The sequence below is a fragment of the Phacochoerus africanus genome, chromosome 7 (assembly GCF_016906955.1).
Source record: "Phacochoerus africanus isolate WHEZ1 chromosome 7, ROS_Pafr_v1, whole genome shotgun sequence".
NCBI lineage: Eukaryota > Metazoa > Chordata > Mammalia > Artiodactyla > Suidae > Phacochoerus > Phacochoerus africanus.
In genome coordinates this window covers 36,521,614-36,549,298 of record NC_062550.1, presented here as the reverse complement: position 1 = coordinate 36,549,298, position 27,685 = coordinate 36,521,614, and positions in this window count along the sequence as shown.

The window sequence follows — 27,685 nt, the reverse complement described above, 5'->3', positions numbered from 1 at the left end:
TATCCTATGATAAACCATAATGAAAAAGACATATATACACATAAAAAAGAATGTATACATATATGTATAGCTGAATCACTTTGTTATATAGCAGAAATTAACACAACATTGTAAATCAACTATATGTCAATAAAAAATAAATAAGAATTATAAAAGGGAAAAACAGTTTCATTTTTCCCAAAGAAAATGGTTCTCAAACTCTTTAGTCTCAAGATCCTTTTAAAAATTTAAAAATTGTGGCAGCCTCCAAAGAGTTTTTGTTTATATAAGTTACATCCATCAATAGTTACCATACTCAAAATTAAAACTGAAAATTTTTAACTATTTAAAGTAACAGTAAAAAACCTATTATATCTTAACAGAAAAGCTGGTTGCAATCTGAACCCCTAGCAATAAGCTTTTTGTACTGTTAACATTAAAATCCATTAGTTTACCTTGTACTTTGAATGAATCTTTTACAAATTTTGATTTCGTAATATCATTCATTGGTTATTTGGAAAATATGAGTTCACTGAATTATGCAATATCCCAAAGATTGACAGAATATACTGTGCAAAATTAAAAAAATTTTATTCATTAATGTCACCACTGATGTCATCAGGAAAATCTTTAGGCATTGAGAAGCTGTGAAGCTTAATGTTGTGGATATAAATTTTCCATAATTCTAATACTCATTTTAACCTTGAATTCTATCGTTGGCAACAAATACTGCTAGGTATTATTCGTGAAGTAACGGTTTCACTTCATTCATTTTTTTTTGGTCTTTTTTTTTTTTGCTATTTCTTGGGCCGCTCTCGTGGCATATAGAGGTTCCCAGGCTAGGGGGTCTAATCAGAGCTGTAGCTGCCAGTTTATGCCAGAGCCACAGCAACGTGGGATCCGAGCCGCGTCTGCGACCTACACCACAGCTCACGGCAATGCCAGATCCTTAACTCACTGAGCAAGGGCAGGGATCGAACCCGCAACCTCATGGTTCCTAGTCGGATTTGTTAACCACTGCGCCACGACAGGAACTCCACTTCATTCATTTTTTGAGAAAATATATGCCAAATCTCCAGGTCTGAATCATGATGGTTATTCTGTCAATTGTTCTTTTAAATAAAAGTGGTGGTCCATGGGGAAAAAAAAAGTGGCTTGCGCAGCCTCACAACTCAAGTAATTGTACAAGTGCTTTTTCTAGAGACAGTCATAGCACTTCAGTATACAGAAGTGCTTTATGTGTACTTCCCATTTTATCACACAAAATGTACCCAGAGGTCGAGATGTAAGAAACCAATACCTTTTCTGCTTCATCAAGGGCTCTCCAAGTGCAAGAAGCACTACTTTTTTTTTTTTTTTCTTGCTGTGAGCGCGTAGAGGTAGGTGATGAATGCCATGACTACTGTTAGAGTTAGTGTCACTTTTCTGACTCAAACGAAGGTGCCACCAATTTTGTCTAACATCATTGCAAATATCAATAGAGTGAAAAAAACAAATAATGCCTTAGTTTTGCCATGACAATAAATTTGACCTCATGAATTCCCTGAAATACTCCTGCAGCGGTATTTAAATTGATGGGTTCTAGGTAGGTCCCATACCCCAGGGTCTGCTGTAACTGACATTGGCTGGGATATTTGGGTATGTGCCAGCTCCAATTCGCAAAACGTTGAAAGAATCTTAGATTATTATTTGCATATCATTAACATCAATCATGAATTTTTACCTGAGAAACACTTCAAACAAAATTCATTAGCTTGAGAAAAACCTAATTTTGTTAGTGATTCCAAGGTGCTCTCGTTGGCCCTCTTCTGATGGTATACACTCTTTCCGGGCTACCTCATCCACACCCTGGCCTACATTTTGTACACTCCTAGTCCAGAACTAGACAGTTCCTCTGCGCTCTGAACTGACATTTCCAACCATTTCCCTGGCACCTTCCCTTGGGTGTGTTCAGGGACCTCAAATTCCAAGTATCCTGAACTAAACATCTTTCTTCTCAAATCTATTTCCCCTTCTCTAGCTCCCCTCTTAGGTGCCCAAACCAGAAATGGAAGTAAATCCTAGACTGGCTTTCCCCCAACTACACTACGAACTGATTCTTAGATCTTGTTGACCACTTTCTGCCTTTTGAATCACCCTGCCAACCTGTAGCTCCATTGTGAGTCCCTGGAGAAGTAACTGTCTCTGCTATCCTAACTGATCTCTCTGCTTTAGATTTGCTCTACAACAATTCATCCCTTTTTATAGATACTATTACTTTTTCCCAAAGCCAAAAAGACTGTGTAACTCCTTTTCTAAAAACTCTTCCTTGGCACCTTAGGGACCAGAGGGAAATTCCTCAGCTTGGCCTACAGCATCGTTTAGTATCTACTCTGTCACTTTCCAGCCTTATTTTCCTTTATGTCCTCTACGCTCGCAGCCACAACATTCTCCTTACAGTTCCTTCAAAGTACAGTAGTCTTTCCCACCTTGGTGCTTTTGCTCATGCAGTTCCCTCTGCATAGAAGTCCTTTCCCTTCCATTTGTTTATCAGTATCACACTTATTCTTCAGTATTCAGTTTAAGTATTCAGTGGACACATTTTAACCCCTCCATCCATGCCCTCCAGGATATTCCCACAACTAGGATAGTGCTTGCTACAATATGTGGTTGTCATTGATTTTCTTGCCTGTATCCTCCAGGACACAAATCTTTCAATCCAGAACTTGTCATGTAATGGTTTATTTCTTTCTGCAGTGCTTATCGATGTGTTGGGCACATAGAAATTTTTTTTTAATTCAACTAGTTAAATTGGGTAAAATAATTTTTTAAAAAAGGATAAAAGATTATGGCTGTACATTTTTTTGAGGGTTATTCTCTGTATAATTCTATATCGCATACTTAAAAATTATGGTGGAATAATGCTACATTTTTATAGACTATAATTTCACAGTTCTTTTCTGGAGTTAATTGGGTTTCTATTGGTTTCATCTACTCACCTCGTTTGTGGAAGGAGCATCATTCAGTGGATAATAAAGGGTCCTTGAACTGGGATGATTTCAGTAAGAAAATCCCTTGTCTTTGTGTGACTGTTTCCCTTTTCAACGGGGATGGCCAAACTATTCCTGTATAGTAGTTTCTAACTGCTTGAGGTAGGTTGGGTAGCATAGGGTTTGGGTTGGGCAAAACTTACCATTAAACTTTATCCTAGAGAGAAGATAATCTGGAAGGTGAGGGTCATTTTTCCTTGCACATCTGGAAAAGCTTGTTGAGAGCAGTCTGCTGGAGATTAAGGCACTCATGATGGCCATGAATTGGCTTCAGTTGATTTTCATCCTAACTGTTCTCAATTATGGCTGAGCTGTAGAGGTGAAGAGGCAGAATTAGCAATTCCACCAGAGACTGATTGATGCTGTGGGGGGAGCCATATTTGGGAAAGCTTCTTGGTGACTCGTGAAATAAAGTGCACTATGTCCTGAAAGAGTGTTATTAGAAGAATCTCATAGTCTTATGCTTTCTCCTGGGAATTCTTAGGAAACACAGAGAAATTATTTCTTGAATGTGAAGTCTTCAACATTTCATAGTTCAATAGTTAGAATTTACTTTAGCTAGTTTGCTTTAGCCATTGCACTCTTACTCAAAATTAAAAGGCCTCTCATGTGAAGCAGAGGAGAATCTGGTTTCAACAAAGCTTCTGACTAGAATCAGTAGGAGGGCCCTGGTTGGATTGACTGTGGAAATCTTTAGATATTTCAGAAAACTTCTTACCACAATCTTTTCTTTTATTCGGCCTGTTTTTCTTCCCTCCATTCCCTTAAAAAAAAAAAAAAAAAAAAGCCTTGTTCACGTCGGTCAAAAGATGATGAAAATATGTTTTCGCCACACTTTTATTCAGTTGAATATATGTCTTATACAAAGCTAGATCTTTTACATAGTAAATACTATATTCCAGAATTTTTGAAAACAGGAGTTCTCTTATTTTGAAGGATAATCAATTTTTTTTTTTTTTTTTTGCTTTTTAGGGCCACACCTGAGGCATATGGAAATTCCCATGCTAGAGGTCGAATTGGAGCTTCAGCTGCCAGCCTATGCCACAGCCATGCAGAATCCGAGCCCCATCTGAGGCCTACACTGCAGCTTACGGCAATACTGGATCCTTTAACCCACTGACAGAGGCCAGGGATCGAACCCACTTCCTCAAGGTTGGGTTTGTTACCACTGAGACAATGGGAACTCCAAATTTATTTTGTAACCTTACGGTTTTCTATGCAATAATATATGTTCATTTTTACTGAGGTGTAGGTGTGGTTATACGTACATTCTCTTCTCTTTTTGGGAATCTCTAATGAGTCTTCACTTTATCAAATGTGTCTCCTATGGTATTTTTGTTTTTGGTATAATTGCTAAAAGTGGAATAATGACTCACCTGCTAGTACCTCTATTAAATCTTGTCCTGACATAATTTTTGTAACTTTACACCAATTTTTCCTTATCTTAATCCCTAAATATAGATGTTGATTCCCCAACACATTTTTTTTTCTTTTTTCTTTTTGTCTTTTCTAGGGCCGCACATGGGGCATATAGATGTTCCCAGGATAGGGGTCTAATTGGAGCTGTAGCTGCTTGCCTGCACCAGAGCCCAGCAATATGGGATCCGAGGTGCATCTGTGGCCTATATCACAGTTTACAGAAACATTGGATCCTTAACCTGCTGAGCGAGGCCAGGGATTGAACCCCCAACCTCATCGTTCCTAGTTGGATTCGTTAACCACGGTAATGCCCACATTTTGTTTTCTATGCTTATATATTTTAATTTGTATAGCTTCTATACATTGTGTAGTTTATATAACTACTTGAAACAATGTGCTCATAGCTTGTCAAACAATGTTACAAGAGGGAAATACACAGAACTAGAGTCCACCTGCATTTCATGGTGTTACTGATTTAACAGTAATCTCATTAACTGTGCTGCTTTCCAAAGTGACCACAAACATTACTTCATATTGTTAAGCACAGAAACTATCCTTTGGAAATGAGCACAGATAATTTTCAGAAAGAACACAGTCATTGTAAAGCATGTTGTAGCTAGAAGCTAAAGCAAATAAAAGCTGCAAATGAACCAATAAAAAAGAAAAAGAAAAGGATTTGCAAAATAAATCCTGTGATGCATTTAGGGAAGAGCTGTATGACATTTCCTTTAGCTGTAATAATAGTATTCTATTTGGTTGACCAGCTGGCCAGCCAGCCCCTAAAGACTTCATATCCTGTTTTCCAATTATAGGACTACAAATTAATGCATCTCCAGTGTTGAGCAATGACATTTTGGATCATTTAACTAACTCCTTTTTACAGGTTACCCTCTTTTATCAGCACAATAAAAATGAGATGGACAGCAGCGTTTACAGTCACTACGAAGAGGCGCCTAATAAGCTGGTTGAGTCATGAACTCATTCTTTCCTGTTGCCCAGCATTTCTAGCAGAGCTGAAAGGTTGAAGGAAAATGAACCATACATTTTGTAAATAGTAAAAGAACTGTGGTGATAGGTTAATTTTAACAATGTTAAACAAGGGTAAAAAATCATTTGTTCACCATATTTTATTTATTTTTAATTTAATTTAATTTAATTTTTTTATCTTTTTAGGGCCACACTCACAACATATGGAAGTTCTCTGGCTAGGAATTGAATTGGAGCTGTAGCTGCTAGCCTACACCACAGCCACAGCATCGCTGGATCTGATCTGTGTCTGTGACCTACACCACAGCACATGGCAATGGCAGATTCTTAACCTACTGAGCAAGGGCAGGGATTGAACCTGCGTCTTCATGGATACTAGTCAGGTTTGTAACTGCTGAGCCATGATGGGAACTCCCACTTATTTTATTTTATTTTTTGTCTTTCTAGGGCCACACCTGTGGCATCTGGAGGTTCCCAGGCTAGGGGTCAAATTAGAGCTGCAGCCGCTGGCCTATAGCACAGCCACAGCAACACCGGATCCAAGCCATGCCTGCGACCTACACTGCAGCTCACAGCAATGCTCTGGATCTTTAACCCACTGAGGGAGGCCAGGGATTGAACCTGCATCCTCATGGATACTAACTAGCCAGATTCTGCTGACCCAGAATGGGAACTCCCCCACCATATTTTAGAATTAAGGAAACAATTGCTTAATAATGAGGTTTGAATTTACCTAATCACACATCAGCTGGGAAATATACTGAAAATCATCTGGAGCTATAAATATTTGCAGTATTTTCCCTCTTAGAAAAATGCCTCATAGGCAGTTGATTTGAAACCATACTTCTGTAATATTTTAATAATTTAAGAAAGATGCTGTTACGTTATTAAGCTAAATTTTTTGTGTTGCTACTATTGTAATATTTGATAAATGAATAATATGGATGTTCTTGTGTTCTGCCATTGACATGACTGGCATGGTAAAGGTTTCCTTTGTTTTCCAGGTTTAAATGTTGGGTTGGGCAGTATGAAAGAAAGAGTTCCATACTGCATAATAAGTTCTTCTTGATGGGATGATGCTTTCAAAGGAATTCAGACCCAAGCTCCCTTTTTCTGAGATTTGAATGGTCAAGTTGGAAATCCAAAATCTAAATCTACCCTTTTCTTCCTTGTTCTAGAAGAAAGCATATTGTCAGATCCCCCACCCCCACCCCTGAATAAGGTCTTATTGTGCCTGGGAAGAGTCATATTCACAAAAAACATTAAATTTGAATTTTTGATGTGTCATCTGTAAATGTGGCCATATGTAAAGTTTCAGTGACAGATGCATTCTACAACTTTAAATGTGTTTTTTTTTTTTTTTTTGGCTTTTTAGGGCTGTACCCACAGCATATAGAGGTTCCCAGGCTAGGGGTCAAATTGGAGCTACAGCTGCTGGCCTACGCTGCAGCCACAGCAATGCCAGATCTGAGCCATGTCTGCGAACTACACCACAGCTCATGGCAGCGCCAGATCCTTAACCCACTGAGTGAGGCCAGGGATTGAACCTACAACCTCATGTTCCTATATGGACTCGTTTCTGCTGTGCCATAATGGGAACTCCTTTAAACATGCATTTTATCACTGGATTACATCCCTTATGTACCTAAAGTTAGATGACTTAGGCGACCCTGAGGGATTATACGAATTATATGCTAGTCAAACTATCACTGTGGTCAAGAGTTTTTAGATATTATTTTCAGCTCTGGTTGTACATTACAATGATATGTAGATGGAAAATGTGTAAATGCACAATCTCCTTAATAAAAACAAAAACAACTCCAGTGGCTGTTTTTTGTTTTGTCTTTTTGCCTTTTCTAGGGCTGCTCCCTCGGCATATGGAGATTCCCAGGCTAGGGGTCTAATCAGAGCTGTGGCCTACACCAGAGCCACAGCACCACGGGATCTGAGCTGCGTCTGTGACCTACACCACAGCTCACGGCAATGCCGGATCCTTAACCCACTGAGCATCGCCAGGGATCAAACCCGCAACCTCATGGTTCCTAGTTGGATTCATTAACCACTGAGCCATGACGGGAACTCCCCAATGGCTGATTCATCCCTTTTCTGCTTTTTTTTTTTTTTGGTGGGAACATGTAACTGGCACACAGTGGTAGCCTTGTGAATTGAATAATTGACGATTTTGTTAAAATTAAAGCAAATTAAACAGAAAGGATTTAGCTCATCATTAATTAAGAATGTGAGTGAGGGGAGTTCCCGTCGTGGCTCAGTGGTTAACGAGTCCGACTGGGAACCTTGAGGTTGCGGGTTTGATCCCTGGCATTGCTCAGTGGTTAACGAGTCCGACTAGGAACCATGAGGTTGCGGGTTTGATCCCTGGCCTTGCTCAGTGGGTTAAGGATCCGGCATTGCCGTGAGCTGTGGTGCGGGTCACAGACTCGGCTTGAATCCCGTGTTGCTGTGGCTCTGGTGTAGGCGGGCGGCTATAGCTCTGATTAGACTCCTAGCCTGGGAACCTCCATATTCTGTGGGTGCGGCCCTAGAAAAAGGCAAAAAAAAAAAAGAATGTGGGTGAAATTTAGCTCTGGGAATATATGCTGGAAGGACAGAACAAAGTGACTACTTAAGTGAGGAAGTATATGACGATCCATGAAGTTTTTACGTAGACCTGCAGAGTCCAGTTTGATAGTTATGTGATTGCATTTTTAAAAATCTGCTTCTGAAATGTGTTCAGAATTCAAGAGCAGTTTGAGGAGTTGGGAAGAATGAGAACACCACATTTCCCAGAAGCAGGCAAAGGTAGTGACTCTGACTAGACTGCCTTGAATATCTTGCAGAGAGAGTTAAGCCAGCAGCTTCACATTAAGGGCCTAAAGCTAGTGACCCATGGGTGAAAGAGCAGTCAAACCAATTTATGTTTGATTTATCTTGTGGCATAATATATTTTTTTAATCTAGCATTTTTCTTCTAATTCTTTCAAAGCACTGTGCAAATAATTATTGTTCTTCCCAACATCTGACAAAGAGGATAGCAAAACAGTGTATTTTATAAATTGCTGGTCAGTGGATGCATATGCTAGGAAGGAATTTAATCATCTCTTGGACTTCATGTCCTCAGTTCTAACCACCCTATGATGCTACTATGTAATAGGCAGTGGTAGATGGAAGAAAGAGTGACTTTCCAGTCAGGGATATTGGGGTCTGCACCCCAGACCAACCACTTAATTAAACTTATGGCACTGGACATATTACTAAACTTTTCTGAACCTCAGTTTCTTAATTTGAAAAACAAGCATAGTAATGCTAGCTTATTGTAAATATTAAAAATGCTATGAGTGACTGGTCAGAATGGCCATCAGCAGAAAGTCTACAAATAATAAATGCCAGAGAGAGTATGGAATAAAGGGAACCTTCCTAGACTGTTGTTGGGAATGTAAATTGGTACAACCACTATGGAAAACAGTATGGAGGTTCCACAGAAAGCTAAATATAGAACTACCACATGATCCAGCAATCCCACTCCTGGGCATCTATCCAGAGAAAACCATAATTCAAAAAGATATATAGATCCCAGTGTTCACTGCAGCACTATTTACAATAGCCAAGACATGGACGCAACCCAAATGTTCATCAACAGAGGACTGGATACAGATGTGTTACATTTATACAATGGAATATTAGCCATAAAAAGAATGAAATAATGCCATTTGCAGCAACATAGATGGATCTAGAAATTATCATATTAACTGAAGTCAGACAAACATCATATGATATCACATACATGAAATCTAAAAAAATGATACAAAAGGACTTATTTACAAATCAGAAACAGATTCACAGACACAGAAAACGATCTTATGGTTACCAAAAGGGAAGGTGGGAAAGGGATAAACTGGGTTTGCGATTAACATATACACACAACTATATATAAAATAGATATATACATAACTGAGTCACTTTGCTGTATACCTGAAACTAACACAATATTGTAAATCAACTATACTTCAATAGAACTTAAAAAAAAAATGCTGTGTGTGAAATGTCTGGTACCTGGCAAGCTCTCAACATTTCATAAAACTTATTACAGTTATCTTTAGTTTTATCTATTGTTACACAAAGAGAAAATGTCCACAAATTCTGACCTGGAGCATCAGGCGTTTACTGTTTTCAGAATTCTCAGTTGTGGAGTTCCCGTCGTGGCGCAGTGGTTAACGAATCCAACTAGGAACCATGAGCTTGCGGGTTCGATCCCGGCCCTTGCTCAGAGGGTTAACGATCCGGCGTTGCCGTGAGCTGTGGCTCTGGCGTAGGCTGGCAGCTCAGCTCTGATTAGACCCCTAGCCTGGGAACCTCCATATGCCGTGGGAGCGGCCCAGAAATGGCAAAAAGACCAAAAAAAAAAAAAAAAAAAGAATTCTCAGTTGTGCATAAATCGCAGTCCTGGGTGAACTTTTTAACCCCTGTGACAAGGCATCATAATGGGAAATTTTCTAATTTTGTATAGGGTGTATTTGTCAATCGGTGGTCTAGCTCTTAATCAGATCTTTTGTAAGATGCCTTTGAAAGTCCTCAGAGAAAGAATTCATTTGGTGTTTGCACTTGATCACTTACATTTTACGTATTTTAGGAGTAAGCAACACCTGTAATTAACATCTATTTATACAGGTTTTTTTTTTTTAAAGGCAACAAATAATTTCTGCTGACACTCTTCTCATGTGAGTTGGTCCAAGCCTGCAGCGGTGATATTCAGGGGAACAGCCCCTGGCCCCGCACAGCCTCCTCTGGCCACAGCAGGCCCAGCTGACCTCTGCCGGGCTCCCTGGGTCAGCCCCTATCCTCTCTCCCTTTCTCCAATTCTCCGCCTAGCCCACTCCAGCTGCTTCCCATTCACTTCCTGGCTTCACAGCTTGCAGAGAGGGCTTGGGAATACTTCCCAAGTGAGACAGGGATCAGCATTCTTCACAGCTGGCCGTTTTCCTGCCAAACGGGAGTCTTCCTCTTGCAGCATCTCCCACCTGTGTGCTGCAGCGTTGGAATCATTATCGCTTTTGGATGCATTCTTGGCAGCCAGAGCTCAGAGCAAGTGACACAACCTGAGCGGAATTCCTGCCCTCGACTGTCGGGGAGGCCACCCACTGCACATTTGGTCCAGGGCACTGGAAATCCCCCTGCCCTGCCTCCCACTCCAACCCTAGGGAAAGCATCATCTCAGCAGATTTCTATGCCGTTCCTGTTCTGCCCTGTTCCCATTTCCTCAAAGGAGAGCTCTGAGGAAGGTCAGCAGAGGTTGGAATCAGCTAACCAGGGTTAAATCATGGGAAACACCAGTGATCCAGACAGGAAATAGGAGCCAAGAGCAGTTTCAGATAGTTGACAAAAAACAGGATCGGCTGAATATTCACCCCTGTGGATACGTGGAGCTGGCAGCCGCCTGCTGCGATCTTTGCGCTTCTGTGGGTGAACTCCAAAGGCTTCACGCAGCGCCTGAACTTCTAGTTCCTAGCACAGCTTCCTCTTTCCAGTAAAAGCAGGGTGTGGTGCAGCATTTTCCAGAGTGTTCTGTGGAACAATAATCCCCTGAGATGCTCCTTGAGGAAAGGTTTCCATGGTTGAACAACATTGAGCAACCCTGCACACTGACTCTTGCTCAAGCAGATTTACAGAGAGCTTTCATAGGCTGGAGGCTCTTGAAAGTTCTCCTTCACCCCGAGGTTCTGAAAGTTACTGGACCACAGAATGCTTCTTTCAAGTAACACCTAATAACAACCAGTAAAATTAGTGTTCAACGGATGTGCTGTTCTTTAAACCCGCCAAGCACACACCCAACTCAGGGCCTTTGTCCTCCCAGTTCCCTCTGCCTGGAATGCTGTTTCTATGGATATTCACTTCACTAACTTCCTCACTTGATTTAGGTCTCTGCTCAGGAGGTGTCTTCCATGACTATCCTATAGTCACTTCCTCTTTCACACCCTTCTAGTCACTTTCTATTTATTCCCTTACCCTGCTTTGTTATTGTTTTTGTAGCACTTATAATTTAGCATAAGTCACTTATTTGTTGTTATGTAAGAATTAATTTTGTTTTGATAAATCCTTTGTAATTTATTATTTTTTCTTTTTGAATGATTTTTATTTTTTCCATAATGGTTGATTTACAGTGTTCTGTCAATTTCTACTATACAGCAAAGGGACCCAGCCATATATATGTATATGTGTGTGTGTGTATATATATATATATATTTTTTTTCCCTCACATTACCCTTCATCATGTTCCATTGCAAGTGACTAGAAACAGTTCCCTGTGCTATACAGCAGGGTCTCATTGCTTATCCACTCCAAATGCAATAGTGTGCATTTATTAACCCCAAACTCCCAGTCCATCCCACTCTCTCCCCTTCCCCCTTGGCAACCACAAGTCTGTTCTACAGGTCCATGAGTTTCTTTTCTGTGGAAAGGTTCATTTGTGCCCTATATTACATTCCAGATAAAAGTGATATTATGTGGTATTTGACTTTTTCTGACGTAGTCCACTTACTACGAGGGTCTTGAGTTCCATCCATGTTGCTGCAAATGGCATTTTTATTCTTTTTTATGGCTGAGTAGTATTCCATTGTGTATATATACCTTGTCTTCTTAATCCATTCATCTGTCAATAGACATTTAGGTTGTTTCCATGTCTTGGCTATTGTGAATAATGCTGCAATAAACATGTGGGTGCATGTATCTTTTTCAAGGAAAGTTTTGTCCAGATATATGCCCAACAGTGGGATTGCTGGGTCATATGGTAGTTCTTTATCTAGTTTTCTGGTGTACGCCTATGCTGTTTTCCAGAGTGGTTGTACCAATTTTGATTCCCACCAACAGCAGAGGAGGGTACCCTTTTCTCCACATCCTCTCCAGCATTCGTTATTTGTTGACTTTTTTTTTTTTTTGGTCTTTTGTCTTTTTAGGGCTGCACCCATGGCATATGGAGGTTCCCAGGCTAGGGGTCTAATCAGAGCTATAGCTGCTGGTCTATGCCAGAGCCACAGCAATGCCAGATCTGAGCCTCGTCTGTGACCTTCACCATAGATCATGGCAATGCCATTAACCCACCGAGCGAGGCCAGGGATTGAACCTGCAACCTAGTTGGATTCGTTTCACTGCTCCAAGATGGGAACTCCTTGTTGACTTCTTAACGATGGCCATTCTGACCAGTGTGAGGTGGTACCTCATGGTAGTTTTGATCTGCATTTCTCTAATAATTAGTGATGCTGAACATTTTTTTCATGTGCTTGTTGGTCACATGTATATCTTCTTTGGAGAAATGTCTATTCAGGTCTTTTCCCATTTTTTCAATTGGGTTGTTGGTTTTTTTTGCTGTTGAGTTGTACATTTTAGAGATTAAGCCCTTGTCAGTTGCATCATTTGAAATTATTTTCTCCCATTCTGTAGGTTGTCTCTCTCTCTCTCTCTCTTTTTTTTTATGGTTTCCTTTGCTGTGAAAAATCTTGCCAGTTTGATTATGTGCCATTGGTTTATTTTTGCTTTTATTTTTGTTGTCTTGGGAGACTGACCTAAGAAAACATTTGTATGATCAATGTAGAAATATCATAATTTAAAAAAACTTCATTTAGGCAGAGATACTGCTTTGCTCTGATGTAGCTTCAGCTCTGGAATGGTGCTTAGTGCAGGGCTGACATCACAACAAATAGTTGTTGAGTGAATCCATGAAAAGAGGAAAAGAGCCTAAGGATTGCAAGCCAAAGACTGGCATTAAACCCTAACTGTACCTCTATCTCTTTTGATATTACTTTGAGCAAATATCTTTATTGCTTGGACTCTCAGTTTCTTGATATAAAATGAGAAGAAAAAAATAACACCTATCCTGTCTATCTTACAGGAACATGTGAAGGATCAAATGAATGCTGGGCTATGTTGGTGCTTTGTAAAATGTCAGCTGCTATCTTAGTCCGTTCAGGCTGCTATAACAAAAATGCCACTAACTGGATGGCTTATATATACAAGAGAAATTTATCTCTCACAGTACTGGAGGCCAAGAAGTCCAAGATCGGGGTACTGGCATGTCAGGTGTCTGGTGAGAGCTTGCTTCCTTATTCATAGATGGCTTTTTTTTTTGGCTGCCCCATAGCATAGAGAGTTCCTAGGCCAGGGATCAAATCTGAGCTGCAGTTGCAAGCTATGTCACAGATGAGGCAACACTGGATCCTTTAACCCACTGTGTGGCCCAGGGGTCAAACTACCTGTGTCCTGGGGCTGCAGAGACCATGGATCCTGCTGTGCCACAGTGGGAACTTTTTTTTTTTTTTTTTTTTGCTGTGTCCTCACATGACAGAAGGACAGCTTTATTGGGGTTTCTTTTATGAGAGCACTAATCCCATTCATGAGGGCCCCACCCTCATGACCTGATCATCTTCCAAAGAGCCTACCTCCAAATACAATTGCATTGAGAACTATGTTTCAACATATGAATTTTGGGGGCAAGCAAACATTCAGACCATCCAGACTGAGCGTATATAGATTGTTATTAGCACAGATAAAATGCAGAAAAGAAAAAGGAGGTAAACCCCATGGTGGAGAGAGGATTCTCTAGCGGTGTGAGGATAGGTCATTTGGACAGAAGGGAAGAATAGAGCAAGGAAAAACCCAGAACAGGTGGTGTGATCTAGAAAGGAAAAGATCATTGCTATTGTCCTCAATCACAGGGAGGTGGGAGTGCTTCTGGGAGGAAGAAAGATGTACAAATGAGGCTGCTGAGAGTTGCTATGCCTCTGATAATTTGTTTTTCAATCACAGTTTTTTAATCCATTTGAAAGCCTTGATGGAATCAATGTGGCCTAGGTTTTATTTATAAGGCCACTGGAGCAGAGGGGATTTCAATACTATAGTCAAGGCCATACAGGAAATGTAAGTCCGGATCTAAGTGCTGATCTGAGGCTGTGTGACAGTGCAGTCTTGGCTCCCACATAGCCTAATGGGGTCTGACCTCACCCTGTTTGGAGGTGGCCTTGTAAGAGCAAGAGCAAGGTCCACCAGGGAACATCTGTTAACCTCTTCCCCAGCTCTTAGAGAAAAGAGTTGGAACCACAAATTTACAGACACTGCTGAGGCCTGGGACCACCCAATGGGGAGATCTCTGGTGGAGGGAGCAGAGGAAGGAAAGAGGAAGGTAGGAAGTTGTTAAAATGTAGCACTGGTTTTGACTTTGTTTTTAGCGGAAATGTGCATATGTTCAGAAAGCAGAAATCACTGAGGCTGAGGTGCGTGGAGATTGCAGCTTGCTTTGTTTACTTTTATTATTTTCTGTTGCTAGGGCTAATTTCTTCTCATATCTTGTTTCTCTCTCTCTTTTTTTTTTTAAACCATGTGGGGTTATTATTGTTTGCATTACCTAGTTATCTGTGTGCCTCCATCAGAGTCAACCTAAAAATCATGACTTCAGTAACAAATCTGGGAATTGAATCAATTGAGTCAAATCTAATATTCTTCTCTGTGTTACCAGTGTTTACCTAATCAGGATTTAAATCAACTCTGAAAAACCTTGGTGTATTTGGGTATTAAATTCAATAGGCTTCCTACAAATCCAGCTAATAGACTTGATGTGTGAAACTTGTCCCCACTGAAGATGCTGGGAACTCTGCCTATAAAATAAGGGAGTAACATGGCTGGAAATCAACTCCTGACATTTTTAGAATACGGGATAAAAGGAGCATGATTAATGTTGTTTGTACTCCATGGAGTTCATTTTTTCTTATGAAAGTTGTCAGAGTGATTCTGGATTTGATGACGTATAATATGGCAATAAAGAACAAGGAAAGACAAATAGAAAATATCTGATTGGCTGGGGCCACATAGCCCTGTTTGAGGTGAGAAGAACAGGATAATTTAGCTCCCCAAACCTTTCAGTTGAAACAAAGAGGTAACTGATATTTAGAGGTAAGAATGATCATAGAGAAATGCTTTTTTTTTTCCTCTCTCTCTCTCCCCCCTCCTTTTTTTTTTTTTTTTTGCTTTTTAGGGCTGTACCTTCGGCATATGGGTCGAACCAGAGCTGCAGCTGCCAGCCTACACCACAGCCACAGCAACGCCACAGCTCACAGCAATGGATCCTTAACCCACTGAGTGAGGCCAGAGATTGAATCTGCACCCTCATGGATACTAGCCGGGTTCTTAACCTGCTGAACCACAATGGGAACTCTTGGGGATTTTTTTTTTTTTAATAACACTTTCAGTTTTCTCAATTTGAGTGAATGAATGGACATTGTGCATGTGCGTGTGTGTGTGTGTGTGTGTGTGTGTGTGAGAGAGAGAGAGAGAGAAAGAGAGAGAGAGAGAGAGAGAGAGACAGTGAGAGAGACAGAGAGGGAGAAAGTATTCTAAGTTTTCAAATTTTTTCTCCCAGCTTTCTCACCCCAGGGGCTCCCCACTCTCAGCTGGCTCCATGCACATTTCCATTTCCGAGTCGTGCTCTAGGGTGAGCTGGAGCGGAAGCACTAGGGCATTGGTGGTATAGTGGTGAACACAGTTGCCTCCCAGAAGGCCTAGGGCTGGGAACCCTGACAACAGACTCAGAATTCAAATCTCGACTTCAGCACTGTCTCCTGGCCTCGGCACAGTTTTTAACCTCTCTGTCTCAGTTTCCTCATCTGCAAACAAAGATAATAACAGTCCTTATATCCCCATGTTGTGTTGAAATAAATTTCTAGGCTCAAGATGACGCTATTTCTGCCTGAGGTGTCAGGTCAGCAAACAGAAACTGCGATAACTTTTGTGTCCCTGTAAAATGTTCCACTTGACTAGAAATGCAGGATATCCAGTCTGCCAACCCCTCAAAGCCAGGCCAACTCTGGAACTTTTCACCCCAAACAGGGCTATGTGGTCCCAGCCAATCAGATATTTCCTATTTGTCTTTCCTTGTTCTTTATTCTTTATCCTATCAAAGTTTCCTTTCTTCTGGCCCATTTTGCAGCTCTTGGAATGGAAACTGTCCACTTCATGAAGTGCTAAATAAAGTTTGTTTGTAATACCTAAATTGTCTTCCTTAATCATCTTTTAAGTAGTTGTCATGAAGATTATAAAAGATAATGCATATAGGGGCATCTGGCACATGGTAAACAGTAAATACTAGTCAGGATTATTTTTACTACTAACACCCTCTTGTCTGAGAGGATATAATTTTCTTGAGGGAAGGAACTATTTACTCATCTTGTCACCCTTACAATACCTTGTATGTGGTAGGTATTTAATTATTGTCTATTTAGTGGAATGGAATCCACATTAAAAAAAATGTTTTTTTATGACCACATCTGCAGCATATGGAAATTCCTGGGCCAGGGATTGAATCCAAGCTGCGGCTGCAACCTCCGCTGGATCCTTTAACCCACTGCACTGGGCCAGGGATCGAACCCTTGCCCACAGTGGGAACTCTGGAATCCACATTTTGACAAAACTCAGTGTGTTGCAACTGGCCCTCAGGCTTCTGGAAAACGTGCCTTTTTAATCTGCATATTCTCCTTTCGGTTAATGCTAGGTGTCAGGATGATGCTCCACTGCCTTAAACATAAATTCATGGTGTATTTCTCATAAGCATATCCTACACATCTAAATGTCACCTTATTTTTTGAACATGCACTTAGGTAGATCGGATACTACCATTCTGTGGTCTTCCCTGGGAGCCTGATTTTTATGGACGTGGTAGGGTCCCTGGGCACATGAAGAGATTCACAGCTGTGGAAATCAGACAGTTGAAGTCCTAAACAACTTTGCTGAAAAAATAGTCATTTATGTTTCTTTTGGATTACATTCTCATCACCTGCTTTTCCATGTGGTGGTCAAACACAGGCAGAGGGAAAATTGATTAGAAGAGTCATGGCTATTTACATTAATATCCTTGAAAGGCTTTGTAAATTGGGCATTTGCAAAGGAGAACTGCTTTAGAAACAGTACAATCCTCCACTATCCATCTGGGACAAATAATTCTGTGGTACTGACTGAAGAAATCTTTTAGTGCAGATGAAACTCCATGAACGGCATTTCATTGCAGAGATAGCAAGAAATGACTATCTTATTAAGAAGCAATGTGATGGTAAAACATAATTAAAGTGAGTCAAATTACCAAGTAGGGGGCAAGAAGGAATAGAGGGGGACTTGAATATGTATATATAGGCCCAGATAAATTAATTCTATGGGCATTTGTCTATAATAATTATGCATAAATATTCGAATAATAACCATGCCCCCAAATTAACTGTTATACTCCTTTTAATTGCATGAAGCAGGTTACATGCTCATTACCAACTTTGCCAAAGAACATGTAATGATGTGAAAACTAAAACCCCCATGAAATGTTTCCATAAAAAATGACCGTCAGTTTTTCCTTGACTTACATTTACTTGTCAATTTCAAAGGAATCAAATTTCATTATGCCATATAAATGAAGTATCCTGAAGGCACTAACTCCTGCTGTTTCAAAGCCTACCCTATATTTTCTGTGGCTTTCAGATAAATGTATTTCTTTTAGAAAAGCAATTCTCACAACCTAACCTAAGTGGACAGAGCAGGGGCTGTTTCTAATGAAACTAAGGAATTTGTGATGTCATCTTGTGTGTGGCAATCCCTCAATTAAGAGGGGAGGATCAAAAAATGCAAAACCCTATGATTACACCAACTAACTTAAAGGAAATGCATCAAAAGCTCACTATGCATGGTTACAGTTTGCAGCAAAATACAGTCCTATAGAAAGTGAAAATGCCTGTTCTTTTAAGTACCTTGGCTTCGGAAGCCAGCAGTGACAAACCTCACAGATCAACAGCCTTCCCTTTGAGCGAACGTAGAAAACCACTTGTTAGTTCCTTCCCTCCAAGCATCCCTTCCTGTGGCTCGACTTTGTTTTTAAACTATTTTATTTTTGGTAAAAATGGAGCTCACCAAACTCTAAAATACACGGAACCTCCTGCTGTCCATTGCAACACTGCAAGCAGCTCCAATATGAAAATTGGTGCATCACGTGTAACAAGGCAGTGGGGCACCAGGACTCCTCTCAGAAAGGGAAATGTGTTTACTTTGAAAAATACCCTGATAAGAGCTGGGAGAGTAGAAGAGAGCCCTGGAGGGGCTAGGGTGTGGGCGGAATGTTTCTGAGACAAAGGGAGCAATTTGGCAGTAACTTCCCAGTGCAGCATCTGGAGAGACAGGGGAGGGGCTGCAGCCAATGAGAGGGCAGCAACCAGCTTGCCCTCTGCCCACGTAACTCTTCCTTCCCTTCCCTCCTGCACACATCTTCGCTGAAATTACTGAACCTATTAAAAATTTGGTGTGAGTCTTTCTTTCTCTCTCTCTCTCTCTCAATTGAAACGTGTAAAGGCTGGAGCTTGTGCCTAGATTAACTGAATAGAACAAGGGTTAACTTCTGTGGATTCAAGAGTAGAGGCAGAAAAAAGCCCCTGTGAAGAAGAGTCAGGAATTTTTTTAGAAATTAGGGGAGGTGTCTAGACACAGATTTAGATGAGTTTACTGAAGGAAAACTTCATGGCATCTTGGTTAAACCAGCTACATTCTGGGAAGAATCACTACTTTGTGATACTGCTGTCATGGGTGGAAAGCTAACTGTGTGTTTTAAACTTCTTCATGGATAGGTTTGTGGAAAGGTGACGTGATAAACACCAAGCATCATAGTTGATTTTGTAGTCTTTGGACTGGCTAGACTTCAAAATAATGTTAATTTAAGAGGCTGGCTGACGGAAAATATTTGAGTAGAATGGCAAAGAACTTTAAAATCCCAGTCTTATATTTCATAAACATCCAACAACATCAGTTTTTCAAAGTCAATTCAAAATCCTGGAGAATAAGGGATAAATTCAGAACCAGGTAGACTGGGTATATAATATTCCCGAGGGACTCTTCATTACTCAGGCTGCAGATGAAGATGCACCAACAGCTGGGTCCCTTTGCACATGGTTATCATATCTGTTCTACCATCAAATCTAGAGGGTCATAGTGTAAACCAATAGACAAACATATGTTTGATCATAGTTCACAGTGTCTTAGGGCTTTTTGATTATAAAAATAATAAATGGGGAGTTCCCTTTTGGCTCAGCAGGTTAAGGATCCAATGTTGTCACTGCTGTGGCTCTGGTTACAGCTGTGGCATGGGTTAGATCTCTGGCCCAGGAACTTCTGCTTCTGCATGCTGTGGGTGCAACAATAACAACAACAAAAAGACATAAAAATAATGGTATATTACCTAAAGAAATTATTTAATATCCAATTTCATTAGGTATTTCTTCCAAATGGAGTGGTCAGACCCAAAGTTTCAGATTGCATCATCTCCTGAGATGCCTTCTCTGATCACCGCCTACAAAGTTTTCCTTTGCACATCACTCTTTGGATTTTCTTCACAACACTTATCACCACCTAGAGTAATCCCCTTTTTTCACCTGTTTTTGGTCTGTCTGCCAATCATTCCAATATGACGACCATGAAAGTAGGGAACTGACGCTTCTTGTTCATTTCTGTTTCTCAAGCTCGAGGATAATGCCTGGCGCATAATCAGAGCTCAATAAATACCTGTTGAATCATTTAATGAATTTCACTCATCGTCCAATCTGTGGAGATTATCAAAATCCTTACAGGCCACTGCAAATATAGTGTGATTATTTTTATAAAGAATAGACATACTGAAGGATTCAGTGGTTGGTATTTTGATCTAGTTCCTTTTGATTATCATCCTAATCTTGGATCATGTAAATGCTCTCACATTATACCAATCAGGATACTTTGGAAGAAAAAAAAAATCAGAATAATAGCTGTTGTGCACTCAAAGTGGATTTAGAGTTAAATTTATAGAATTTAATCTATAACTTAAATGATATAACAGTAGAGTTCAATTTTCATATAAAGGGATGTTTTGATGTTCAATTTTAGCTTTAGGTTAAGAGCAGTGTTAGATTACATTCTTGGGTCATTGGAAGGATGGGTTCATTTTCTTTTTTTTAAGTATTTATTTATTTTGGTCTTTTTTTGTCTTTTTAGGGCCGCACCCATAGCACATGGAGGTTTCCAGGCTAGGGGTTTAATTGGAGCTATAGCCACCAGCCTATGCCACAGCCACAGCAACATGGGATCCAAGCTATGTCTGTGACCCATACCACAGATCACAGCAATGCTGGATCCTTAACCCACTGAGCAAGGTCAGGGAGCAAACCCGAAACCTCATGGTCCTAGTCGGATTCATTTCTGCTGTGCCACGATGGGAACTCCTCATTTTCTTTTTTTAATGTAAAAATCTTGAAGGCTGACTATCACTGTGAAAATTACCAGGATTATCTTAAAATCTCCCACCAGCTTTGACTTGATTACCAATGTTCACTAAAAAGTGCTTTGCAAATTATGGGGTGGTGCAGGAAGGGAAATAGCATTAACGAAAAGAGCTGATAAGTGTATAAATCACATTTCCTTCCAAAAATTACAAACAGTGTATATCATCACATTGCATAAAGCAAATAGATAAATATTGTCAAATCTGTTTCATAAGATTACAAACATCCTTTTCTTTTGATGCAGAATGAGATCACACAGTAGAAAAGAAAAGATAGAGGAAGGAAAATATTGGAATATAAAATAATAGGATACAGAGAAAGAAAAAGTAGTAGAAAAAGAGAAGGGATGAAAGAAGACAAATGGGAGTGATAATAGAAGAAAATATAGAAGACAAAAGAAAAGAAGAAGCAAAAGAAGTATAGGAAAAAGAGATGATCTGTATACAAGAGAGAGGAAAGGGGGAAAGAGCAGGAGGAGAGGAGAGAGTTTTTCAAAAGGGGAAAATAGATTAGCTTTCTCATTCTTTTCCTCTATCAGAACATTCTCTACCTCAGAACAGGGCCAGGGACTTGTAGCCTCTTTCTTGTTTTTTTCTCACTGTGTTTTTCCTGGCTTCTCTGGCGTTCCCTTTAAGGCCTGGTTTCCTTTAAGGCCTGGTTCCTTTTAATACTTGGTTTCAGCTTGTTGCTCAGACTGACTGGGTTGGCTAAGGGTTTTTGAAGAGGAGAGTGGAATGACCATTTTTTTAAATATCCAATTTGTTTTTCTTAAGGACACATTTTCTTGTTAGATGATGTTTTCTTAAAAGTAGTGAAACACGTATCAGAAAGAAAAAAAATACAGGCACAAGCAAATGATTTTCTGAGAGAATTTTGGTTCTGTAAAAAACTGTTACCATATTTGGCTTTGGTTCCCTTTGTGTTTCTGCAGATTAGTGTAGTTCATTTTGGGTGTTTGATTCAGGGTTCACTTTAGTTCAGGTTCCTGATTCAATTTTTGTTTCTATGATTGAACCAAAATTCCATTTTAAAAAAGTACTCAGTGGGCTAGATTCCTCAGCCAACACTTAAAAACGAACAAATATGAGAATATTATATAATATGTGCTTCAATAATGTTTAACTTCTGGATTTCAGGGAAATTTGGATAAGCATTTTCATATACTAAAATGGTAAGTGAGTAAATCAATACCTTTGCCCCTCCGTATATTTTCAGTGTATTTTGATGTAAAAGTTAACTCACAGAGGTAAATTTAATCAAAATAGCTCACACAATATGCAACCTTTTAGTTTAACCTAAAAAGTTAGGACTGTCTCTTCCCAGACTGGTTTATTTTTCAGAAAGCTATTTAAATAAAAAAATTTTTTTCAAATATGTAATACATTCACAAAGTTCAAAATTTATCCCTCTTGGGATTCACTGGACTTCTTAAATTTGTGATTAAGGATCTTTCACTTGGGAAAATTCTTAGCTACTATCTCTTCAGATATTGTCTCATTCTCACTTTTTTTTTTTTTTCCTTCTGGAACTCTGATGAGAAGCATGCTACTTTCTCAATCTATCCTCCAGGTCTTTTAACTTTTCTTTTATCTGGTACACCTTTTTGCCTCTTTGTGATTCTTTCTAGACAAGTTGGCCTGTTCTCCATTTCAGTAATTCTTTCTTCAGGTATGCCTAACATGCTGTTAAAACTACCCATTTTTTTTTTTGTCTTTTTGTTGTTGTTGTTGTTGTTGCTATTTCTTGGGCCACTTCCGCGGCATATGGAGGTTCCCAGGCTAGGGGTCCAATCGGAGCTGTAGCCACCGGCCTACGCCAGAGCCACAGCAACGCGGGATCCGAGCCGCGTCTGCAACCTACACCACAGCTCACGGCAACGCCGGATCGTTAACCCACTGAGCAAGGGCAGGGACCGATCCCGCAACCTCATGGTTCCCAGTCAGACTCGTTAACCACTGCGCCACGACGGGAACTCCCCATTTAGTTTTTAATTACACTCATAGTTGTCAGTTTCTGAGGTTCTATTTGATTCTTTTAAAAAAAGATCTGCTTGGTTATTCTAAATAGTTTCTTATTATCTGGATTTATTTTCAAGCTTGACTTTTTTTTTCTTTTTGCCATTTCTTGGGCCCATCCCGTGGCATATGGAGGTTCCCAGGCTAGAGGTCGAACTGGAACTGTTGTTGCTGGCCTACACCAGAGCCACAGCAACGCAGGATCCGAGCCGCGTCTGCGACCTATACCACAGCTCACGGCAACGCCGGATGGTCAACCCACTGAGCAAGGCCAGGGATCGAACCCGCAACCTCATGGTTCTTAGTCGGATTCGTTAACTACTGCGCCACGACGGGAACTCCAAGCTTGACTTTTATTTAATAATCATAGTTATTTCTTAATTTGTGTCTGATAATTCCAGTATCAGGTGTTTTGCAGCTCTAATTCTGTTTTCTGTTATTTCTGCTGATTTTTGGTTTAGTGCTTTGTCACTGAAATGACTGTGAGCTGCTCATTTTCTTTAGAAAATTATTTGTGAGCATCCTTTGAGGCACTGGATGATGGTGGAGGTTCTTCCAGTGGGGATTATGTTTGCTTTGGTTCTGTGCCTAGGACCACTATCAGGTCTCAACTTTTCCTTGGATTATCCAGGTTGTGTGAATCTGTAAATCACAGAGGGCTAGGTTGTCATTACAACTCATCAGAGGACTTCCTTTCCTTGATTCTTGCCTTCCCTGGGGTAGGAGTTGAGATATTTATTTTTTACTTATTCTTACACTAAAGGTTCATCCTTTTGCCAGTTCTCTGGGATCTGAGTATCCTATTTGACTCCCTAAGTAAACGGTTATACAGTAATAAAACTCCCTGTTATTCCTGTCTTCCTGATCACTGAATGACCTATCTCAGTAAGTGCTAAGAGAGCACTTGATAAAATTCAGCACTAACTTATACACTCACCCACTCACATATACAGAGTCTTAGAGAACTATGCATAGAAGGGAAACTTTAAAAGCCTGACAATGGTTTTTATCATACTTTTGTGGTGAAAATCTGGAGGATTCTTTTTAAAGTTAAAAGCAAGACTGAGAGGCCTCTGGCAACACTTCTATTCAATGTTGTATTGGCATTCCCAGAAAATACAATAAAAGAAGGAAAAGAAGTAAGATATTGAAGAGGAAGAAAACTTTCTCTTATTAAAGGATATGATTATTTATAGAGACTTTAAAGACAATCTGAAAATCCAGAAAATCTGTAAGATATAATAGCATTCCTATATTGGTAATTATTGTTTAGAAAATTAGTAGAAAAATATATAATTCATAATAACAACAAAATGATGAGGTATCTTTGAAAAAATATAACAAAATATCTGTAATACTTTATGGAAAACACAGAATATCACTGAATGACATTAAAGAAGATCTGAATAAGTATAAATATATACCATTTTTGTGAGAGGGAAGATTGAATATTATAATTATATCATTTCCTCCCAATCAGTCTACAAATTCAGTGCTTTCTATGGAAATTGTCAAGCTAATTCTAAAATTCATTAGAAAGAGCAAAAGCTAAGTCAATTTTGAAGAATAATTTGGGGGACTCATGCTACCAGATATCAATGCTTATTATAAATCTAAGGCAGAATTCCTGAGTGGCATGTGGTTGTTGACTGTGGCGACTGAGGTTGCTGCAGAGGTGAAGGTTCAATCCCTAGCTCCGTGCAGTGGGTCAAAGGATCTGGCATTGTCATAGCTGCAGAGTAGGTTGCAGCTGAGGCTCAGATCCAATCCCTGGCCCAGGAATTTCCATATCCTTGGTTGTGGCCATAAATAAGATAAAATAAACCTAAAGCAACTAATAATGTCATATTTATACAAGGATATACAATACAGTTATCCTTCAGTATCTATGGGAGATTGGTTCCAGGACCTTCCCAATACTAAAATTCATAGATGATCAAGTTCCTTATGTAAAATGACATAGTATTTGCATGCGATTCATATCCTCCTATATACTTTAAATGATTGCTATATTATTTATAACACCTAATACAATGTAAACACTACGTAAATAGTTGCTGGTGCATAGCAAATTCAAGTTTTGCTTTTTGAAGTATTCGGAAAAAAATTTTTTTCCAAGTATTTTTCATTCAGTATTTTTTTTTTTTTTTTTTTTTTGCTTTTTAGGGATGCATTCCCTGCATATGGAAGTTCTCAGGCTAGGGGTCAAATCAGAGCTACAGCTGTCAGCCTATACCACAGCCATAGCAACATCAGATCTGAGCTGTGTCTGCAACCTACAGCACAGCTCACGGCAGTGCCAGATCCTTAACGCACTGAGCGAGGCCAGGGATCAAACCCACAGTTTTGTGGTTCCTAGTTGGATTCGTTTCCACTGCTCCATGATGGGAACTCCTGATCCAGTTGGTTTACTCCCTGGATGTGGAACTCATGGATATAGAGGGTCAACTATACATATATGTAACAGAATAGAAAGCCTAGAAAAGAACCATATATAGAGAAAGATATGGTATATGATATATTACAAATAATTGGAAACAGGACAAACTATTCAAAATATTATCATGGAACAGATGGCTATCCACACAGAAAAGAAAATTCTCATACCATACACTTAAGTGTTCATTCCAGGGGGATTAAAACCTAAACATAAAAAGCCTTTAACATTTTAGGCATTTTAGGAGAAAATGTAAGAGATATGTTTTTGATCTTGGGATAGGGAAGGATTTGTTGAATAAGACAGCCAAAAGCATACATCAAAAAGGCAAAGATTGATGAAACAAAAAACCTCTGCTTAACAAAAGACACCATAATCAAAGTTGAAAGAAAAGTTCAGGATGGGAGAAAATATTTATACCACATGTAACTAATATAATATACAAATATTCTAAATGTATAAATTGCTACTACAAATATAAAAGAAAAGGAGAAACAAGTCTGACAGAAAAGTGGGCAAAGATACTAACAAGCTATTTAGAGAAGTGGCTAAAGTATTGGGTAGTACAGCTCTGGGGAAAATCTACATGCACATGAGTATTCATCATAGTGCCACATACATTAGGAAAGCATTGGAAACACCCTGCATGTCGGTCAGCGGAAGAATGAACAAATGGAAATATATTCATAAACTGGAGTACCACACCTCTGTCGAATAAGCTAGAACTACAGGCATCAATAATTAAAAAAATTTTTCAGAATTCCCGTCGTGGTGCAGAAACGAATCCAATTAGGAAACATGAGTTTGCGAGTTCGATCCCTGGCATCACTCAGTGGGTTAAGGATCCGGCCTTGCCATGAGCTGTGGTGTAGGTCACAGACGTGGTTTGGACCTGGTAAAACTGCTATGGCTGTGGTGTAGGCCAGCGGCTACAGCTTCGATTAGACCCCTAACCTGGGAACCTCCACATGCCGCTGGTGTGGCTCTAATAAAAGACAAAAAAAAAAAATTTTTTTTTTGAGTCAAAAAACAAAAACAAAACCAAGCTGCAGAATGAAAATACAGTATCATGCAATTTACATACAGGTTGAAAAATACTACATGGTATAAATTATGAGTTATTTATATGTACTAATATTAAAAACACATCCATGGTAATGATAAACCTTTAATTCAGGATAATGGTTATAACTGAGTAGGGAGCAAGGGGAATGGAATCTGGGAATGGAATCTGGGAGAGGTATGTTAGGGACTCTGGCTGTATTGATGAATTTCCATCCCCCCTCCAATTATATAAATATCGCAAAATGTTTAGATTTGGCAAAGATCAATGGCAAAAAATACACAGGTATTTAATTTATACTATGTTAGTCTTCTATTAAATATGACATAAATATAATTAAATTAAATATATGTAATGCTTTTTTTCTGTATGTTTGACATATTTCATAAGAAATCATTGTATAGACTCCTACAGTCAATGAGGATGATTCAACACTGGGAAATATATTACTGTAATTCAGTACATAGTAAATGCAACTGGTAAATTAAAGACATGCTTAAGAATAAAATGAGCAAGAGATGGGTAAGATTTTTATAAAGAAAAACCACAAAACCTTAACTGAGGATACAAGGCAAGACCAGAAAAAATAGAGTAACTACCATGTCCTAATGTAGGACAACTCATATTGTAAAATTACCAATTCTCTCCAAGGTGATAGGGAAACAATGCAATCCCAGTTGTGATGTCAGTGTTTTGAGTATTTCAAATTAATGAGTAAAAGAAAGAGCAGGACAACTGGCTATCCATGAAGAAAAGAGTAAAGTTTGTGTTATTTTATCCAGCTTCTAAAAATAAATCTCAAATAGATTAAAGAGCCCAAAGTCAAAATAAAATAAAATAAAATAAAATCATTGGAAGGACATGTGGAAGAAGACTTTTAAAATCTTAGAGTGAGAATTACCTTTCTGAGTATGATATAAGAATCTTTTTCTAATAGACTCACAAATGTAGAGAATAGACTTGTGATTGCCAAGGAGAGGGTGGGGATGAATTGGGAGTTTGGGATTAGCAAACTATTACATATAGAATGTGTAAAAAAACTAGGTCCTACCATATAGCACAGGGAACTAAATTCAATATCTTGTGATAAACCGTAATGGAAAAGAATATCTCTCTGTGCCTGGCACTGTTCTAAGTACTTTTTAATTTTAAACCATTCAAAAGTCCTGAAACAACACTATATGGTAGTTTCTAGCATTATCATACTTTTCTAGGTGAGGAAAGGAGTACTAAGTGGTAGAGCTGGGGTTTGAGTCCAGTTGGGCTGGCTCCAGCTTCTGTTCTCTTATCTATTCTCCTGCTTATAAAGCCAAAGACAAAAAGAACAAACAAACAAACAAAAACAACCCAAGTGAAGAATTGACCCAAGTGAAAAACAACCCAAATGAAGAAAAGGGAAAGAGTAAAAATTTCACAGAGGAAGAAATACAGTGGTTTACAAAT